Source organism: Harpegnathos saltator, unplaced genomic scaffold (genome assembly GCF_003227715.2).
Source record: "Harpegnathos saltator strain DR-91 unplaced genomic scaffold, Hsal_v8.6 scaffold28, whole genome shotgun sequence".
Classification (NCBI taxonomy): domain Eukaryota; kingdom Metazoa; phylum Arthropoda; class Insecta; order Hymenoptera; family Formicidae; genus Harpegnathos; species Harpegnathos saltator.
In genome coordinates this window covers 400,096-418,493 of record NW_020230072.1, presented here as the reverse complement: position 1 = coordinate 418,493, position 18,398 = coordinate 400,096, and the positions used below count along the sequence as shown (strand labels likewise).

The window sequence follows — 18,398 nt, the reverse complement described above, 5'->3', positions numbered from 1 at the left end:
CTCGGACTGCGCGTGTTCGGGAAAAATCTAAATGACGGACTTGACGAAATTTTATCCGGAGACAAATCGATTCCAATTTTGCCGCGGAAGTCGCGCGACACTGTGTCGAGTCTTATCAAGAATGCTACACGTCCAATGTATACAGGGTGTCTCATTTTAACTTTCGCATTAAAATATCTCGAAAACTGTGAAAGATATTAAAAGAAGCTAAGACACATGTTCCATGATCAGTTATCGAAGGGGAAAGAGAATGGCATTATCAGTTTTTTATTTGGAGGGCATTTTCAAGGTCAGTTGAAGGTCAACTTAATTTTTTAAAATAGGAAGCCCAATTTTTTATTATATCTTCTTTTTATACCAATTAATTTTAACATCTTATGTCTGAAACATATTTTTATTTGTCTAATATTTTTTGAAATATATTTAAGGAAAACTTGGTAACTTTTTCAACATTTAACTTACGATATCTCGCTAACTATTCGTCGAAAGAGAAAATAGTATTAGACTTTTTTACTTTATTTACTATCAAGAATATATTGCTATAATAGTGCTCTAACTTTTGTAAATTTAATAATTTTGAAATTTTCAAAGGTCGATAAGTTAACAAAAGTTAGGGCACTATTATAATAATATATTCTTGATAATAAATAAAGTAAAAAAGTCTAATACTATTTTCTCTTTCGACGAATAGTTAGCGAGATATCGTAAGTTAAATGTTGAAAAAGTTACCAAGTTTTCCTTAAATATATTTCAAAAAATATTAGGGAAATAAAAATATGTTTCAGACAAAAGATGTTAAAATTAATTGGTAGAAAAAGAAGATATAATAAAAAATTGGGCTTTCTATTTAAAAAAATTAAGTTGACCTTCAACTGACCAAGCAGAAAATGCCCTCCAAATAAAAAACTGATAATGCCATTCTCCTTCCCCTTCGAAATCATGGAAAACGTGTTTTAACTGTTTTTAATATCTTTCATAGTTCTCGAGATTTTTTGAGGCAAAAAAAGTTAAAATGGGACACCCTGTATATCGTAACTTTTACAATTGATTTATAACGATCAATCGATTACATTTGTTATGAATTTCAAGAATTATATTTGGATTTGCGCTTTTACATGTGCTTCTTATAAAAGTCTGATAAGACGATTGCTGGGTATATGAGTGGTAGGATAATTAGGCTTCAAATATCGCCGTACCTTTGTTATTTCTTATTATTCCTCCGATGCTCGCCGAATTGAACAATCGATCTATATTTCTCTCACGGTCTTGAGGAGATCCCACGTAATTTCCTCTCTTCTGCTTTTTTGCGACTTTCCCAACTTGTTAAAAATTTTTCGTTCCGAGAGTAATAGCTAATTGCCAGTCCCTACACCGCCGGTCCGGCTCGTTAGCTCGGCCCTTCAAACATTCTATTCGTGGAGGAGGACGATAAGAAATTCCAGCCGTTGGAATTTTGTTGTTAGCTTTAGGGGCTACCATGTACCAAGCAGAAATATTCATTCAAACAGCAGTATGTAATTCGGATACCGGGAAGGAGAAGGAGGGCCTCTGGAGCCGAAAATGGTAGAACCTTCATCTTTAAAACCCTCGCGATATTTACGATTATTACGAGGCATGCCTCTCCGTCACCTCCGCCGCTTGTCCTCGCGAGTTACACCCGTAGGCAGAAGATACTCTGAATCCTTTCGCAAAATAATAAAAATTCACACCCTCGCGGAAAGAAAAAGAATTCTATCAATTTGTCCGGATTTGCTGACTTTCCTCGCAAAGTTGAGACGACGAGACCGCGATTCGAGAATTAACATATTCCTCGTTCGACCATACTCGCGTTCTCCCTGTCGGACGGACGAACGGTTGTGAGACAAGCCCCTAAAAATAACGAGGTAACTCGTTTTCGGGGGTGGCATTCAAACGTCCTCATTTCCAAAAGTCTTACCCTTCCCGGCCAACGGCGGAGCCGAACTTTTCCACGTTGCGAACTCTCTCTTTATCTCTGCCCCTTTGTCTCCCCCTTTATCTGCCTATTCGGCATCGTTCCTCGGCATCTCCGCCTCGCGCTCTCCTACACTCCTCCTCCATTCCGCTTTATTTGTTTATCGGTGCTTTTTTGAATATTTTGTTCGGTTCTTCGCGCTCGGTGTAATTGCGCGGCATAGTCGTCCGTCACCTTTATCGTTTGTTTATCATTTCGTTGCCTTGGCGTGCGAGCAGCTACGACGAATGCACTGTTTGCGCACGGAGGAAATAGCGCGCGAATTTGCCGAGGAGGGCTCGCGAAGACGCCCTCAATCATCTCATCCGTTTATTTATTTATCGCGAGACGAGGAGAGAGAAAAGAGAGACAGATAGATAAGAAAGATAAATAGACAAGTTAAGTTTGCGCTTCGGCGAAATTGCCCTCAAGTGCGAAAGATGAAATATATAAATAAAGATTCTCATGCAATGGCAAGGAAAGACGCATGGAGCGCAATCTTATGCGCGTGCCGATATAGATATTCTTTCGATCCCAAGATCCTCGAGCAATACGACCTTAAATTTGCCCAAGTTATCTAGATTGATCAGATGATAAATCGTTCCACGTCTCGCGCGGAGAGCATCTTGAAAGAACGCTTGTGAATTCCAGAAAGAGAAAGAGGAAGAGGGGGGGGGGTAAAAAAACATATAACAACGGTTGTTGCCTCGCCGATTTCAAGGTAGCGCTGAAATTCTACGCCGCTAATACGAGTAATGCCACTCTTCGCGCGTAATGCCGTTCGCGGATGGCACAACAAACTCCGTCTTATTATCGCGCGTGTGTTTCACGATCGGCTTATCGTGATGCATATTATCGCGCAACAGCCGGCAGCTGGATCAGAGGGGCAGACAGGCGTGGATAAATCAAGATCTCTATCCGGCTAATCACGAGTAGTGCTTAGCTCGATTCCGTCGAGCATTCTCAGCTGGCTCCTCCACTTTTGCTCAGTGCCAATCCAATTGGTTCCGGAGACAGAGACTCGGCCGGGAGGGAGAGGAAAGAAAGTGACAGACGGGCAAAGAGGGAACAAACGGGGACGGACGGGTGGGTGGACGGAAAAGGAGAAGCCGATCCGATCAAAACAGACGAACGATCGAGCCACGACCGACCGGACCATCCCCCCTCGCTCTCGTGTTGCTCTTTCACCGTCTTGTTGGGCAAACTAACGTTCCCACCGACTCGTCATTCTTCTAGGACTATGCTTGCACGTATCGGGAATGGGGATCCGCGCGAAGAAAGAATTCGGCCCGGGACGGGATTAGGAATGGGCGCGCCTGGCCGTTTAAGTAGACGCGAAGCGTTAATTGACTTCAACGAACGGCACGTTCGGATGATTACTTCGAATTATCCTTCAGCGAGCTGAAACATTGCTCTCGTTCCTTTTACGTCCTGCCGCGTATTTAGATTTTTATTCTTTATCGTCTTACACTTGGCGAATCTTGCTGATTGAATGACGTAACCTGAATAACGTAAAGCAAGATACGATAGCAACGAAGTCGTAATGTCGATTAATAATTCTGCTTCTCCGAATGCTATCTTTGTGTTGCGGAGCAAATGTCTAAATGTGTTTCTGATAGATAGTTTCGATTTCGATTAAAAAATACAGAACTGTTAAATTATTTTAGACTGTCTGGTTCGCGATAATCATGATTATCGAGAACCTCAATATTCGTTAAGCTCCGCGCGATATTCATCGACTATGCTGCATTTGCGTTGTCCCATAAACCTCAATCCACCCTAATAAATGTGAAATTGATTTAAACTATCTTTGCACTTATTAACGTTCGTAAATGCAAACTATATTTAGGACAAGAGTGAAATTTTAGTCATTGGATACAAACGGAAAGTTTTGGTGACAAAACGAGTAGCCCCCCCCGATAATAAGAATGTCTAGTCGTAGGAACGTGGAATCTATTAAAAATTCAACGGAGACGAAACACGTCGGAACTTCACGCGCTCTAATGTCCGCGCTCTTACCGTACCGTCCCATACATATGTCCACCGCGCGCAACGTCTGCTCGCTCGGCGAAACGGAGCCCTTTTGTGCGCTGAGAAAGAGACATTAATCGCGATTCGAAACCGGAGCCGCGCGCATTCAATTGCAGAAGGGGTCAACCGTAACAAATCCGTCGGCGAACGTATCCCCCGCGGCGCCCGTGCAGAGTTGGTGGAGAGCCCCTAGCGCAAAAGAAATCCGAGGAGTCCGCGAGTTTCTGCACGTGCAGGTGCAACAATGCGCCCGTACGCGTACGCGTCTTTAGAAACATGATCGCCAATATGCGCGTTTCAATCTCGGATGAGCGCACTAGTCTGGCAAGCGCCTTTAGCAATCCGCGTACAGAGTGTGTTTTACCTTGCATATTTTATATACATTATGTGTAAAATTTGTTTATACAGGGTGTCCGAGATCTTTTGGAAACGAAAAATGGTGAAAATTAATCAGATCAAACTGAGAAGAAAAATCAAGTACCATATTGCAAAAATCGCAACAGTTATTAAGTTATTAATGATTGAAAATGACCACATCTAGAAACTTTTTTAATTGATAAGTTGAAAATTTGAGAAGTACCTATTTGTTCAAAATGACTTTTTTGTTCAAAATAACCTAACCTACAATTATATGACGGCTAGGAATAGATATGAGTATATTGAACTTTGAACCTTGAATCTTAAACCTGAAAAGAGCCTCTGATATGATTTTCAAATATTAATAACTTAATAACTATTGTGACTTTTGCGAAATAGTACTTGACTTTTTTTCTCAGTTTGATCTGATTAATCTTCACAATTTTTCGTTTCCAAATGGTCCTGGACACCTTGTATACATAAAAGCATACAGAGTGAGACGGATGATTATCACTTTTTTAAATATCATTGGACGGAAAAGTATAACCGACACAAGTTGTAAGATATAGAAGCGATCGTCTTTCTCGCGGTGACGCTTTTCTTCTTTTAGAACAGCTTTAAAAACCAAAAACAATCGTCTTCTATTCTCATGTTTCGAAGATGCCTCATCTCGTATAAAATCACCGCACAATGGGTGTTTTAAATAATTAATAGATTCTTAGTGCAACGAGTTTCGATGAAGACGAATAATACGTAAAGAATACATATAAAAAGTATGTACAGTGGAAATATTACATATCACTCTCGGATTATAAAGCTCTGTCGTTAATGCATTCGCTGTCTCCGCGACATTCGACAATTTATGTCACGATTGGACTCGGTCCCGTATCGATTATAACGATACGACGATCACGGCGAGTTTCGCACCTATAAATCAGCCTGCGGTCGATATTTTCGTTTCGCCAGATCGCAATCTCGTTCCCACCTGGAGAAACAAAAAAGCTGACGAAATCCACTTTCGCCGAAACTTTAGCAAACTCGGTTCTAACGTGCGCTAGTTTTACCGGAGCGTGAAGGAAGAAACGAATTTACCATCGTCGTCTTTGCATATACACCCTCGCTGAGGCTTTCTTGGAAAAGGCCAGCTCATCTCACCAGATTTCCCTGATGTCTTTCCTCTTCGTCGCTTACTATTCCGACTCGGTTCAACGGTGATGGAGTCGTTCAAAGGTTTCCACGGTAACTGAAGATTCTTGAGGACACCACGAGATTGTGCATAAGCACGAGGGAAGACGTCGGACAAAAAATCTTTAGAATTGTCTCACGTTGCAGGGATATGGCGAGCATTCGCGGGGATACGCCGAGGAATTATTTTGTTTTTCCTTCCCTCGTTATCTCTTTGAGCCTTCGTTATCTCTTCGGTTTCGCCGTCGCGGCCCGAATTATTTAATATTTGCCTGCAAAGTTACAAGTCCGCAACATAAACGAGAAGGACGAAAACGCTCCCTCTCCATCGATGACGCATCGTTATTCGGTGTGTACACGACCGAAGTAATATCGACGATACTTCGCTCAATGCGGTGGTCGACGAGATAACGAGCCGGTCCCGCTCGCTCGCCGACGCTCTTCGGAAATAAGATCGCCGTGTTTCAGAAGCGTCGAAATTCCAGATAAACCGCGCGTTACAAGGCAGGCTTTTCGTAAACGGAGATGCGCGCGTTTTGCCGCGATAAAAATCTCGATATGTTACAACGCTCGCTTCGCCATGCTGCGCGAGCGATCCCGTAACGGCGGTACTTGCAGTTTTTATGAGCGGTCGGACATTGTCTCGCCGGATTTACACGAAATCGATAAAAATATAGAGCGACTACGGCCGAGACGAGTCGAGTGGGTGTGCTCCGACTTTGTGTGCTACGGAGAGAGAGAGAGAGAGAAAGAGGGGGGGGAGAGAGAGAAGGAGGGAGAGAGAGAGAGAGAGAGGGGGGGGAGAGGGGGGAGAGAGAGAGAGAGAGAGAGAGAGAGAGAGAGAGAGAGAGAGAGAGAGAGAGAGAGAGAGAGGGAGGGAGGGAGAGAGAGAGAGAGAGAGAGAGAGAGAGAGAGAGAGAGAGAGAGAGAGAGAGAGAGAGAGAGAGAGAGAGAGAGAGAGAGAGAGAGAGAAACAGAGACAGAGAGCCGAGGAGGCAGAGAGCACTGCCTTTGTATTATTCCAGTTTCTCGTGTGATGCACGTGCTCCCACGGTTATTCGCTCCGCTAGTGCATATGTGCGCACTTGTGCGCATACATACACAGCGATACGCGTTCTCGTAGTTGCACAGACGCGGCTGCTGCGTGCAGGTATACGTGCACGGGCGCAGTTATCAATGCGAGATTATGCATATAGACTGCGCGTCATGATTATTGCGATAGGATATGCTCCCTGAATACGGATTTACAGTCAACTCCTCCGTGCGCGCGCGCGTCCCGATTAATACAGGAACATACACCCATAGCTGCTGAAAAGCGCGAGATTTGCTCTCATTCGGCGAGAACGTCACGTTCGGGGGAGCGTCGTAACTCGGAGGACAAATCACGAAGATTCGCGCGAAACACGACGCGCTTGAAGCAACAGCGACGATAATCTGGCGGAATAATTCGTGACGATCGAGATTAATTCTCGATTTCGATCGTCCGACGTTTATCCTCGCCAGCCGCGGTCGACGGCGGACGCGAATACGTCGAGCACTTCAACACTTTTACGCGAATTTAAATATAAACGCGACGTTGTTTGCTTCAGCACATGGGGGCATCGATGGTTTCGCGGCTTCGTAAAAAGACGTTGTGCTAGCAGCGAACAGCCTCGTGGTGATTATTTTCCAATCGTTATCTCACCGCGCCATTATCGGCGGCGGCGGCGGCGGCGGCGGCGGTCATACCGCGACGATTACGGCCAGATACGGCCGTACAATGCACGTCTATGAATAATGGCGCACGGACGTAATGGAATCATCGAACGCCGCGCGTCTTCGATACGTCGAGGAGTCGCCGCCGAGTTTTGCGACTTCGAATACGGAGTTCTCGCGAATATCTGCGCGCGAGTGCGCCAGCACATCCGCGAATACGTCAGTGCCGTCGCGGCGGCAGCTCGGAAAACTCGCGTTGCAGTATTTGCCTGATTGGCCGAATTGCCTCGTATTATATCTCTCGTGAATCTGCGATCGCGATTGCTGAGAACTTCCCTCTTTTCCCGTTTCCCTCTCGTCTGCACGCGCAATGAGCTCTCGGCAGTACGCCTACGCACACAGACGCGGACACGCACACGCGCACGTACGCGCGGCTCATTTATGACACACGATGTCTGAAGTCGGAGAATTCATCTCCGGCAGCATCGTGCGATGATTGAATTTTTCGTGATCGAGGACATCACGGGGCTGCGCAGTTTACGCCCGCTTCCTGCAGTAAACATCGTAGTTGCAATTAAACTGCGAGTGGAACTTTCGCGATGAGAGCCGGCGCGGAGCCCCGGATAGGATTAGTCGCGAGGCGAAAATCCCACGAGCTATGCATAGCCCGGCGCGACTACTTGGTGGTTCGTGTTGTTAATATTTAATGTCTATAATGTCGCAACTGCCGCCCTTTTATATCAATGCCCGTCGCGTGCTCCGGCGGCCGGTGATTCTTCTTGGTTCCGATATCCGGTATCCAGTATCCAGTATTTCTGCTCACGGAAGGACATTCGACGATTCCGATTCCGGCACGCTCGGTGTACACGCCGGCGCAACCGCGCGCTCGTCTGTATCGATGGCGCGCGAGCGGCTACGCGGAGGGAATTCGGTATTTCGCCTCGATTTCTTAAAAATTATATTCGGCCCAATTTAGCGGAATTGCTCCACTTACGCGGACCAGATGGCGCATCCCCGTGAACGAAACGATTCGCAAGCTTTCGGGATTCCGGACGCTTCTCGTCGTCGCCGCCGCCGCCGTCGCCGCCGCCCTCTCGTTCTCTTTTCCTCCTCTTCGTCGTCGTCGTCGTCGACGTCGACGTCGACGTCGTCATTGTCGTCTTCCTCGATTCTATCTGGACCGCTGGAAGAAATGTGCGGAACGCCAGAGACGGTCGTCCTACGTGAACGATTTCCCGAATGCACGTATGGGTTAATTTACGGCGTCCCTCGACTGCTCTCGGAGATTTTCCGGCTCTTCTGCATGCTTGCGAGGGATTACGGGGAAACGCGATCGCCGCGAATCGCATCCGATACGTTTGTAATCTCGCATTCTGTCTCCTGCGGCGCCACGATCCTCCTCCAGCAACCCCGTCCTCTGTCCTGATGCGATCTGCCACTTTCCGCGGGAAACTTGGGCCTGTTGGGGCTTTAATCGCGTTCGCTCGCTTCGGTTCTAATTTATACCGTCGAATCGTCGCGCAAGAAACTTGCTAGCGCGCAAGAAACGTCTCGGTGCTACATCGATCGGCCTCTTGAATGAATCATACGTTAATGTGGGATCTCCGTCGTGAATCTCCATCGATCCCTCTCTCTCTCTCTCTCTCTCTCTCTCTCTCTCTCTCTCTCTCTCTCTCTCTCTCTCTCTCTCTCTCTCTCTCTCTCTCTCTCTCTCTCGCCGCACATTACGGATTTCACGCCCGCACGTGACATTTCTCGCTATCTCGCTGTCGGCGCGTCCTCTCATCCGAGATCTCGTCTTCGATTTTGCGGCTAATCGACCGAGCCGCTCGCTCGTAACGCAGGAGAGCGACCGGGACGACCGGACGAAAACACCGAAAGGAGTCGTTGCGAAACCTCGATTGCCAGCAAATCTCATTATAGTTGGCGTTGTTTCAAATGCTACCTCCGACAAGATACACGACGCGCGACCGGCAGATCTATGAAGCCCCGCGGGAGATGCGGCTGCACGTTTATTGTCGTCTCTCCCTTGTTTTCCACCCTGTGCGGATCGAGCGGTCCGCATGCTTTTAAAAGGACTTCCAAAAATCCCATCTTGCCAGGATGCTTCTTCCTTTGTATTATGTACGGAGCACGAAGATGTAATCCAGGCCGCGGTAAAGGATGAGACAACAGAATTGGACGTTCTACAATAGGATTTTGCCGTCCCCGCGAACTGCTGTCTGTTGTTGCGTCGCGTATTTCACGAAAATTGCCGGTATGCGATTTCGCGTTCGCTTCGAGCGAAGGTGATATTCGTTTGCACAAGTAAGACTTTTTGTTCTCAGTTCTCAGGGGGATTAGCTGCAATAAAATAATAAAACAAGAACGGCGAAGTCTAACCAGCCTCTCATCGATGCATATCGTGCCGACGCGCCACCTCGCTTCGCCGAGAGCAAATCACCTCGCCTGATTGTTAATTCGCCCAGAGAAATGATTGTGAAATGAGCCGCGACGAGCCACGTCGGCGCACCGCCGCCGCCGTCGATCATTGGATCCGACGCGCGTTGTTGCTCGCGCGTTAATATTTCGCGGCCAGGAGTTCGCTCTTCCAGTGCGGTAAATATGTAAACGCTTTTCCGAACGAGTGAGCTGCATGCATCCGCGAACGCTCATCGCGACACGATCATCGCATTGTAATCGTGCGACTGAGTCACATTTTTCTCGGCCTTCGGCAAACCGATCCCTCGACAGATCATGTGTTTCTCTGTCATTCCCTTCGGCCCGAGAAGGAAGGCGGGCGCGTCGTTCGCAAAGTTAAATGGAGCTTTTCCGCGATTCTACACCAGAGAGCTGTTCTGACTTCAATCGCGTTGGTTTTAAATTAAATCGAATGAATTTTACGCTTATTATTACGGAATTAATTCGTGAAAATCACAGTCAGATTAAAACGAATCTACGTGGAATCAAACTGACATGTAACGTCGAATTTTACACAGCAGCAAACAGCGAGACAGGTATCGAGGTCACTTCTTCTTCGTTTTTCAAGCCTCGAAACTGAAACCGTCGACGTTATCCTCGTGTCGTTCTTTCACGGCTCTTCGGAACGCCGGCATCGCCAGAATATGCCAGAAAAGGGAGAATACGGCGAGATTAAAGACTGGTTATATTGCGGTACACACGTAGCGATGTCACATACGCGCGATGTGCATGTAGCTGGTCGGCCTGTTGAAATCACACCGGCCGCGGCCGCCATTGGTGCACGCGCGCGCGCGCGCGCGTTCTCTTCCTCTTCCTCCGCTCTTCCCACGCGCTCCTCGCGCTTGATTAACGCGAGATCAACCCTGTCGCCGGACGGTTTCTCGCTCGGATTAATATCAAATTCCTCGAACCGTGGACACGTGCAATCGCGCGATCGAAGCGTTCGCTCCCGCGCGACGATAGGAGATTTAAGCCGTCGCGCCGCACCGCCCCCCCCCCCCCCCCATGAAGATGTCATTATGCAAAATCGATCGCTTTCGCGACGACTATCGGCGCGTCAAGCGGAAGAGCCAGAACGTCGAGCCACGCGTCATTTAAGTGGAGACAAAAAGGAGGGATCGATCGCGCTCCGATAGAGGCCAGAGAGAGGGAGAGTAAGAGAGAGAGAGAGAGAGAGAGAGAGAGAGAGAGAGAGAGAGAGAGAGAGAGGGAGAGAGAGAGAGAGAGAGAGAGAGAGAGAGAGAGAGAGAGAGAGAGAGAGAGAGAGAGAGAGAGAGAGAAAGTCGCATCGGCGGCGCCGCGGAGTATCCATTATACGAGTACATTCCGCGCGCGCAATGTTGCCCGTTGTCGCCGAGAAAACGAATACGTGCCCATAATAACGTCGGTGTTTCGAAGTTTCGTCAATTATGCGTCGCCGTTGGCGCATTCTGTCGCGACCCGGGGCCGCGCACGTAACTTTTTTATCGGCGTCATTATTTTCGACGAGCGACGCGGTAGGAGAGCGGAGTCGCGCGCACGTGTCTCTTATAAATCGGACGAACGCGATGTAAACGTATGAGACGTATTGACGTAACGTTGATCATGCGGCATTAGCGGAATTATTATCGCCGCGGTGCCGAGCCGTGGGCCGCGGTTCAAGCCCCGACTTCCGGGCGGAACCGACAGTCTGAATTTTTAACACTGATCGACGCGCTCGCACCCACGCGACCCACTTTCCGATCCGCGAGTCTGTTTTCCGCCGCGTTCTACCGCGGCGCGAGCGTAATAACGTCGATATTTTGCGGCGAATTATGCGTAGGCGTCGCGAGTAATTTTCCTAGCGGCGCAATTATTCCCGCTGCGGCCGGGAGACGAAATATAATAGTAATAACCGCGATAGCGCGCGTTCGCGCACACGCGCCTCGTATAAATCCGTAAGGCGCGCTCGAAAAACTATAGCTCGTCGGCGACCGGTTGTAGAACGCTCAACATTCGCCGCTCAACGCCCGAGATATATTATTATTTTTTATAATAATATTCCAGAACGACAGAAAGGCACGTGTATTTTACGAGGAAGAGATCGAGTTTCAATTTTTAATAGCGGGTCGAAATTTGGTACAGACTCTTGTTTTACTTACGTGCCAGAATGATTACGCGATGCCATTTTCTCCGTATTGAATTGTCTTTAGAAAAAGAAAGTCTACATTGAATTGTTCAGTGACACATCTGAATATTCAAGCTGCGCTTTGTCTTTGCGGTAATTATTAGATGCAGACGTTTACAGGGTTAACGTGGATCCAAACTTTCAAATCGGGTCGGCGGACCCGATGCGTGCGGGTGTTCCTTGCGACAGAGCGAGATGATCGTGTGGCGACGTTTGGAAATCGATACGACTGATGAGGAGATTAGACGGGAATCAGAATGAGAACGAAATTGTTCAGAGTACCGTGGGTTCGTTCCTTTTCTTTTTTTTTCTTCTTTTCTTGTTTTTCGCTCGCCGCTCACACGATGTAACACCGACGATGTATTTGTCAATTGCAGGCCACTTTTTCGCGGCCAACTGCGAGCGTCGGCGCTTTTTCGAGGTGTGTCCCTGCTATAAATCAATAAATTGATTTCTGCACGATGAGACCGTGCAGACGCGACGCGAAGCTGTCGGATCGATCGTTTAACAGAGCTCGGAACAAATAACACGATCGCGAGAAGTCTCTCGCAGCAGCAGCCGAGACGAGACGGCCGACACAGGTTACGTGCACGCGGCACGTGATTAACGACACGACGTGGCGATATTCGTCAAATCGCGATTCGCCGCTCTGCGAATACTTTGCATTCACGAGCTTTCGTCTTCGCGGGACGTCAAGCGGGGAGAGAGAGAGAGAGAGAGAGAGAGAGAGAGAGAGAGAGAGATCTCATCGGTCTCTTTCGCAAAATACTTCAGTGTTTCGCTAGCGAGCGACGTAACGCTCACATATCGTGGATCAAGAGGATAAAGAGTTAAATTACGGACCAGGTTAATATTCGGCTCGTAATTTCACGTTCGATCGACAAAGGGAACAATAATGCAGCTTGGGCAAGCAAGCGCGCGCGTTAGCGCCAACATTTTCCAGGAAGGTTTTATGTTTATCCGCATTTCCGAAGAGTGCTCTGCGCGCTGCCGGATGGAAATTGAAATCGAGTAATCTGGCCGTATATCAGCCGGATTAGCCATAAATATGCAGCGCACGTACAGCTTCGTTAAACACCTCTGTGTCGGGTATACTTCGCGGGAGAGTTAACTGGTAATCACTGCGCGATCTCTCTACGTGGCCTGAAAGGATATTGTTGGCCGCCGGTCAGGACTGGAGCTGAGGAATAAATTAGACGCACGTTGCAGAAATCTCTTAGCGAGCGATCCGCCGCAGCGAGTCACTCGCTAATAGTTCCGCTCTGCGTTCCGTTTCGTTCGCGACGTCTTCGACGTCTTCGACGTAGAGGGACTAGAAATTGAAGCGCGATCGAAATAGAATATTAACTCTTTCTCTCTCCATGTCCGAGCGGCGAGGCTGCTGCCGTGAGGAAGCCTGAAACTCAGCGAGTTCTCAAAGGTCGAAGTTTAGTAGCGACGAGCTTTCCGACGAAAACAATGCTGATCATATCGAAGCGACTTTGTGTCGCGCGGATTCGCAAAAGTTTTGCTAGGACTTTCGAGACCCACGCGAACCCGGCGCGTGAAAGATTGCAACGTGCAAATATCGTTGACATGATGAATTGCGTGCGATGCAGGCTGAAAAGGAACGCCGGGGAAGTGATTTGCACAGATTACGCCGCGGGCGCGTGAATAAGTGAAGAGAAGACTTTTTATTCTTAAAGCTACGAGAGGGAACTATTTTACCTCGATCGTCTGAATATTTTTAAACGGGGCATTACTTATTGATTCGCAGGATGTCGGGGATTTAAACGTTAGCGATCGACATGACGCGAGTTCTCCAGCGAAGCTCTCGTGGAGTGAAAACTCAAATCCATTAAGGAATCGAAATCCGCGTTTACGTATTCATGCGACCGGAGGAAGCGAATTTAATTAATTAACTAGCCGAGGCAGCAGATGGTTTAGCGCGCACTCGAGAGAGAGAGAGAGAGAGAGAGAGAGAGAGAGAGAGAGAGAGAGAGATAAAACAATGTTTTATCAAATATCACGCAGAGAGAATAAGAGGAAGAGAAGTTTCAGCCTTTAAGAAGCTTTATACATGCACCACCTATACGAGGGTCTTGTAAAAGGTAGATTCCGGGATCTTCGAGATCGTTAAGACTTTCGACGAGGCTGTACTTGCACCGCGCCCGGCTGCTCCGAGCTCTTACCCGCGGAGAACTTTGCGAGGAGAGGCGAAAAAAGAGTACGGGAATAGTTGCCGCAGCTGCGAGATCCTCCGTGGAGAATTTTTCTATGGTCAAGTGGTCATTGTTGTACGTTGACCGCGCACTTTTTACGTCTTTCCGAAGCGCCGTATACCGAACAAAACATTCGGCCGCGCGCTGAAAGCCGAACTTGAAAATAACAACGCCGCCGTAAGAGAGTTGCCGGCTTGCTCTCTAAAAGATTTAACGGCGCACCTTTAAATGAGAGCTCGATCCTACTCAACTTTAGCCGTGTGCACTTCTGGAGTCGCATAGTTTCGCAAACTGTACCCTGTGACTCGGCGTAACGCGCTTCGCGTGCGACAGATCTCGCTGCTCGACAGGAATCGCCAAGGAGTCTGCCGGCCTCTTAAATGTTTCGACGGCCACGCTGATACTTTGGCGAAATATTCGGCTGCCGCTGACGGATCTCGCAAACTCGCTCACCTCGTGGTATTCAAGGAGACAAACATCCGCGCCTTGTTGTTTGCACCGAACTATCTATAGAGAGTAAACTCGGATAAGATGACTATGATATCAGAGGTAAACAAAAGTTTTCATATCTAGTTTTCAAGGCAATGTTTTTTTATTAATATTATTATAAATGACATAGTATCTTTGATCAAAATATTTTCCGACATTATCTACTACTTTTTGCCATCTTTCAGGCAAAAGATGGATACCGCGATAGAAGAAGTATTTGCTCTTAGAATGAATGAAGTTATCGATGAATTGTTGCACTTGCTCAACATTTCGCACTTGCGAAATCATGTATGTAGAAAGACTGTACTGCATAGAACAAAACAAGTGAAAATCTGACGGAGCAATATCTGGAAAATATGTTGGGTGTGGTAGGGCTTTCCATTGCAATTCTATCAACGTTTCGCGGGTCGTCGATGCAACATGGGGCTTGTCGTACAGAAGAATCACTTTGTTTTGCTTTGTCGCAAAATTGCCGTTTCTTGATTAATTGCTCATTCGACTGTTTCAATTGTCGATTGTATAATTCCGCGGTGATGGTCTGAGATGGTTTTAACAGCACTTCTTGCATGTCCCACCAGATACACTGGAGGACCTTATGACCATAGATATTCTGTTTTGGCTGTGACGTAGAGGATTCTTCGGGATTTACCCATGATCTTTTGCGATTGGGATCGTCATAATAAATCCATTTTTCATCTCTGGTCACAATTCGAGACAAGAAAGACTTATGTTTATTGCGTCTATTGAGCAGCGAAAGACAAATGGTGACTCGACTGGCAATAGCGCTCTCGGATAATTCATGGGGGAACCCACTTTCCTCTCTTTAGAATTGTCCCTATCTCGTGCAAGCGTCGAGTTATAGTGCTCTGATTAACATGTATCTTTTCGCAAGTTTTACGCTCGATTGAGTCGACTCTTCTTACAATAACGTTTTCAAATCATCCGAACTCATCTCTTGCGGCCGTCCTTGGCTTTCAAGTCAAAATCGTCACTTTTAAAGCGTCGAAACCACTCACGACATGAACTTCCTCATCATCAGTTTCGCAAATGACTCTGGTTGCTTCGGCAGCTGTTTCGCGCTGATGAAATAAAGAAGCATACAGTGACGAGTATGCGAGTCTTATCGACTTCTATTTCCATGCGGATTAAAAATGTTTGTGTCAATGAATATAACTTATTATCCATCAGTTTCTATGCAGGTTGACCAATACTGACATAATCTAACGAAAATGCGTCGCGACTTTCATGTAAATAATTCACAATGTCAACTATACGTGAACGATGGAAACTCTGCATATTTCTAATATGATATTCACAATATTGTTCTTTTGAATAGTTGCACATAAACTACCGTAAATGCTAATTAACCTTGTAAATGGCTATAAGAAACGTACTGTTTAGTAATTATTGGACAAATTATAGCCTATAGTCATCTTGCCTGAGTTTGTCCTACAGATTCCGTAAAATCACAATCGTAAGCTGCTACGTATATTATCGGGAAACATTTAAACGAAAAGTTCAAAGGCTTCTTGATGTGCGATCAAAATGAAAAAAAAAAACAGAGCCACAAAAATATACGCCAGAAAGCCAGCGCGAGGGCCGAAGTTAATTTCACAGCGATCGGAGGAATAAACACACGAATTAATTCCATTTCCATCGCTGACTTTCACGTACTCGCATACCCTCGCTGTTTTCTCTTCCCTTTGATCGGGAGAATTTTTTTCTTCCATCCTGGCTGGAGGAATAAAGTCACGTACGCGCGACAGCGCGGCCGTCAAAGTGTCAATTTCGTCGAGCGTGACGCGCGTCACGCATAGATCGGCGGGAGACGCGTTCGCTTTAACGCACACCCCCTCGATTATTACATTCACGCCAGCTCGGAGGCCTCGGGGATTACCGAAGGTCCCCCCGGCAGCCCCGGAAAGCCGCCATTCGTCTCGTAGCGTCCGCGATAACAACGCGCGAACGCGCGTGGGGAGGCGAACGCCTTCACCGGTGATTTATTCGCGACGAATTAACCGCTGCAGCGTCCACAGGTGGGCCATACCGCGTATGATGCATCCGCAAATAGTGCGGCTCGTACGGCACGTCTACACCGCGCTTTAGCGCGAAGCTGGCGTGTACACGTGTGTGTTTGTCGGTTCCCGAAGGAAGCATTAGCGCAATGTACACAATTCCAATCTTCCCGTAAGCGCGCCAACGTTCCTTCTCCTTTCCCCCGCACCTTGGCGATACGATCGAATGCAATTTCAGTGCTATTAGTATAACTTAACAGCTTTGCGGCAGAATCCGCCAGGTGGTCGCGCCGAGTGTCGTGTCGTGTCGCTTGAACGGGAACGCGAGGAAACGCACGGAACAACTGGAAGAATATTTTGGCGTCTGGTGACACTTTGACGGCCACGCTCTCATCGCGGACAAATTTTCGGCTGCCGAGCTTCTAGAGAGAGAAAGAGTGAGAGAGAAAGTGAGAGAGAGAGAGAGAGAGAGAGAGAGGGGGGGAGAGAGAGAGAGAGGGAGAGAGAGAGAGAGAGGGAGAGAGAGAGAGAGAGAGAGAGAGATGCGAGCATCCCCTATGCATATAAATTAGTAATTCCAACTTGACGTACTCTCTTCACTACTATATCACGATTGCACACAAACTTGTTATCATCGGATCATCAGGTACTTCTTTATAAAGCGATAATCGGCGGCGGAATGGAGTGACGTGTTCGTGTCGAATCTTAACACCCATCAGGGTGTCTCGACGGCGGGAAAGAATGGTGAATCGCGGTCTCACGATGCAGGAATATTTAAAGGCGAATATTAAAAAGGCGGAGGGAGAGCAGCGCGCTCGAACATTATCGCGCCTTTTATCGGCTTCTCCGCGGGGAGACATCGGCTACAAATTGGTGGAAGAGCGTGGAGCGCGCTCGGCAGCAGCAACACCCCATGCCCATCCTCCGATGAATCGCCTCTCGGTCTCAATTTCCCGTCGTTCAACCTCCCCGTGGCCTCTCGCGCCAGCCCAATTAGATTGAGATCACTTCGCTAAGAGTCCGCGCGAGACTTTCCCGGCGTTACGTCGCGCCGGGGCGCCGGCGGGGCGATCGAAATCGCCGGTCGGTGAACTCGTTCGTGCGAGCGAACATCTCGCTATCCGCGGACTCGGTTTTACACGAGCGACGTTCGAGTTAACCAGGTCGAAGCGGGAGTCAATTGCGTGTAATCGACCGGCGCAAGGCACCAAATCATCGCGGGCTTTGCCGCACGGACCCGAACGAAGAAGAAAGGCAGGAAGGCAGGAAGGAAGGAAGGAAGGAAGGAAGGAAGGGGAAAGAGGAACAACAGGCTCGAGGCCAGGCGAGAGAGAAAGACAGAGGGGCGAAGGGGAGAAAAGAGAGTAAAAAGACGAGAGCGACCGCGGCGAGTTCTAATAACCGCGAGAGGGTTGAGCGGCCGAATAGACAAGGATACGCGCCCGAGGGGGCGAGGCGTGGTGGTAGGTCGTCGCCGTCGCTATCGTACGCTCGAATCGGAAACCAATTTGAAAGCAATACCGAGCTCATCGCCGCGGCTTATCTGATCGGGGAGTTGGAACAAAACGCTCTCGGATCCGGCCCCGATGATTCCGGCCCGGTGCTTCTACTCGACCGGTGACTACTCGAGCGACTTTAACGCCTCTCGCTATTTAAATCGTTTTCTCCGCTCTCACACTGCGGCCCTTCGTGACCCTCGGGACTCGCTCACGATTCGCTGGTAATTTTGACTGCAAACTTTTGTACCACGAAAGAAATTTAGCCCTGTAAACCTTAGCAAACAATAATAGTAACAACGATAATTACCGCGTGCCGCCTCGGTCAAGTGCCGTATCGTTCGACGATCA

At 47.8% G+C, this 18,398-nt stretch overlaps 1 protein-coding gene across 1 annotated transcript in view; it reads left to right on the top strand.

Moving 5' to 3' along the window:
• Window positions 1–18,398, top strand: part of nolo (ADAMTS-like no long nerve cord) — a 266,805-nt gene that overhangs the window by 101,628 nt on the left and 146,779 nt on the right. The gene's annotated exons all lie outside the window — the stretch shown is intronic.